This window comes from Fukomys damarensis, unplaced genomic scaffold (assembly GCF_012274545.1).
Source record: "Fukomys damarensis isolate Sample0158 unplaced genomic scaffold, DMR_v1.0_HiC HiC_scaffold_24, whole genome shotgun sequence".
Taxonomy (NCBI): Eukaryota; Metazoa; Chordata; class Mammalia; order Rodentia; family Bathyergidae; genus Fukomys; species Fukomys damarensis.
In genome coordinates, this window is record NW_022900936.1 from 61,786,422 (window position 1) to 61,789,980 (window position 3,559).

The following is a 3,559-nucleotide window of genomic DNA, read 5'->3' on the forward strand; positions in this document are numbered from 1 at the left end:
ATATATATATATAAATGAATGGAGTAGAGTTAGGCAGTCAGCATCACAATTCCCTATTTTTTGTCTTAGGAAAGAACACATAGGGCAGTTACCAATTTTCTTCCCGCCAGGAAGTCAGGAAGCCCTGACCCAGAAAAGTCTTTCATATGTGGACTGTGAATATATCTTAGCTAAGCTTATTAAAAGGAAGAACTAAAAATTGCCAAAAAGAGCATTTAAAAAATGTTCAGCATCTTTGGCCACTAGAGAAAGGCAAATCAAAGCAACGCTGAGATTCTATCTTATTCTACAAAGAATGGTTATCATCAAGAACTCAAAAAAATAATGCTGATGAGGTTTTAGGAGGAAAGGAACCCTTCTGTTTCAATTTTCATTTGATACAGCTATACCACTTCTGATTATCTTCCCAGCAGAATTAAAAAATATATCTTATTACAATGCTACATGCAGACTCATGTTTATAGTTGCAAAATAAAAGCCACACTTTGGCAGCAGCCTTTATGTCCATCAGTAGATTAATGGACAAAGGAAAAGTGGTGTATATGTGCAGTGGAGTACTACTCAGCCATAAACAGGATAAATTTTAGTCATTTGTAGGAAAATGGATCCACTATGAGCCCGTAATGCAATGTGAAATAAATTACACATGGATGGTTCAGTATCACATGGTTTCTCTTATATAAGAAGTCTAAACTGTAAATAATGTAAGGAGTGAAATAAAGGAGATCTGAGAAGAAACATACATATGTAGATGGGTAGGGGCTATAGGAAACAGAGAAAAGAGGTGAGGGAGGGGAAGGGGAAATAAAAATGTTTAAAATATGATACAAATATGTACCAGTTCCCCAAGATCAATTTACTTATTATATATTACAAACATAAGCCAAAGATTAAAGCATAAAACCTTTATAATTCTTAGATAATAGCTGGGAAGAAAACAAAGTTTATTTGGAAAACTGGGGAACTGAGGAAAACTACCCCTGATGAGGATTAAGCTCTTTTGGATTCCACTGATTAATGTAGATTTTTATTTTGACAAGAGGGCAACAACTATAACAGGATTGCCCGGGCATTGGCTTCTCGAGAAGAATGGGGCATATGCAAACTTTTGCAAAACTTTCATGGGGCTGGGATTGTTATCCTGATGCCTATTTTGAAGGTGCTGGTGAGTGTTTCAGGGCCAGGAAAGGCATCTCAAGTTTTTAACCAAGGCTTGCAATTTTGTGAGACACTCACTTCACTTAATTAACTTGACTGTTTTAGGGGGCCGTATGTATTACAGGTAGGAGATTGTTCTAATTCTAAAAGCAAGTGATACATTGTACAAAATCAGTCTATAGAGCAGCTTCGGTGACTCAGCAAAATAAAAGAATCTACTTGCATCTTACTCATTTTATTTGACACCTTTAATGTTTTTCACTTGGAGTAACCACAGGAGAAAGTAAGATTTCAAGGCAGAACATTGAAGCTAGTCTTACACCTTGTGGGGTGGCTAGAAAACAGTTGTAGTACTATAATTTCTATGTTATTAGATAAGGTTCTGTGGTACAAAGAAAATGAATCCTCTTCCTAAATTTAGTCTGAAGCTTTTATTAAGTGCCCTCATGCCCTCCAGGGAGAAGCCAGTCATGCCAGAGGAGGGAAGGAAATGGAACATACACTCACAAAGTTTTAACTCTTTCTGAACACGCAGTAGTCCAACTGACATAGTACTGATGTAATATTTATGAGATACAGCACAAACATAGTAAGCTGATTCGTGTAAGTAGGTTTTGGTGTGATGGAACCGAGTATTTGCTGTCAATTGGTCATCTGAAAACATTAAATGTGAAATATCATCCTTATGTAGAAATGTATATTATGTAAAATATACTGCAGATCCTGTCTGAATTCAGAGAGGCACAGGAAGCTGATAACGTGATGATTCAACCAGAGAAATCAACATGGTCAACTGTTGTGTGAAATTTGGGGTCCTAGTCTAAAGCCATGATTGTGGTAGAAGTTTTGAAGTTATTTATGGAACTACAGATTTTTATTATGAGAAGTCATTTTTGCCCAAAGTGAATATCACAAAGTAGTACATATATCTCTGTGATTGAAATACACCACCCTAGCACGCTCACTGAAATAACATCTTGCTTGAATGAAATAAAACTATCAGTATACACACACAGTACGGAGCCGTCACAGTATGAAGGGGCTTTGGCTGATCACAAGCTCACGATGAGAATGGAAGATTTTTGAAGAGTGTGCACCGGAGCCAAAGAAGCCCCCAGATGGCTGTCTTCACCCATATGCCCCAGCTTCAGACCGGGGAAGCTCTCCAAGGACAGCTTCAAAAGAAAACCTTCATTCTTTCATTTTATATTCTTTCAAACCAGGCAGAAAAGGGGACTATGTGATAAAGTTGATTACGCGTAACTTTAAAAATATCTTTATACAATACTGAGTTCTATTAACTGGAAATACTACCCTGGATTTTCTATTCCACTGTCTAAATTCTTTTAACAGGCCTCTGGGAAGAGTTATCCTTAGGTCTTATTTCATAATTGCATATTGGATGAATGATAAACTGAAATAAAAACATTGTAATGGGCATAAAAGTCACTTAAAATTTAGATAAAATGCTGTACAAGGAAACTGCTTAGGTGCAGACCTACATTGCAAGCACTCTGAAAATTTGATTATTATGAATATTAGCAGCACATCCTTGACTCCCAACTCCTAGAATGGAATTTTCCTTTATGCACAGACTATCTCTTCTGATTGTTTGATTTTCATTGCATTTAGCAGTAAAACCAGCCCCAGGGATATATCTTTCTCTCTGGCTAGTCTACGCGTCATGTTACTGCAACGTAGGCTCACAGTGTTCCCATTGTAAATTTGTCTTACCTCTCTACTTCTGATGCTCCCAGGTTGGGGTCCAGAGGTGTAGCTGTAGTGTAGTCCTCTATACTAGATCCTTACAAAGATAACAGAGATGAACCCTGACTTCTCTGACCAAATTCCCTACTGCATCTATTCCAGTCACACTGGCATGCGTCTACTCTGCCTAACTCCCTTGCCACACACCACCACAGGACTTCTGCACCAGCTCCTCGTCCTCCAGTGTTCGCAAAATTGAACTCTTGCCTCCTTCAATGGTCTGCTAAAATTGTCATCTTCTCAAAGAAGCGGACCTTGGCCACTCCTAATTGGTACCCACACCCGATTCATATCACCCCCTGAACCTTCAGTCCCTGAAGTGGCTACTGGGGATGTGACCTAAGACCTTTGCTCAGAGCTACTTTCCCAGTGCTTTAAAAAATGTTTTGGGACAAGATCTTACTAGGTCACTAAGTTGCTCAGGCTGGGCCCAGTGGGTGATCTCTCTGCCTCACCTTCCTGGCTGCTGGGCTTGAAGGCATGTACCGCCATTTCCAGTTTCTTCTTTTCCTGTTAGCCCTAGCATTTTTCAATTACTGATGTAGTGGTAAACTTCCACATGTTGTTATTTCTATCTTTTACTCACACGGTATACATGTAAATAAGATATATATGTCATATATATATATATATA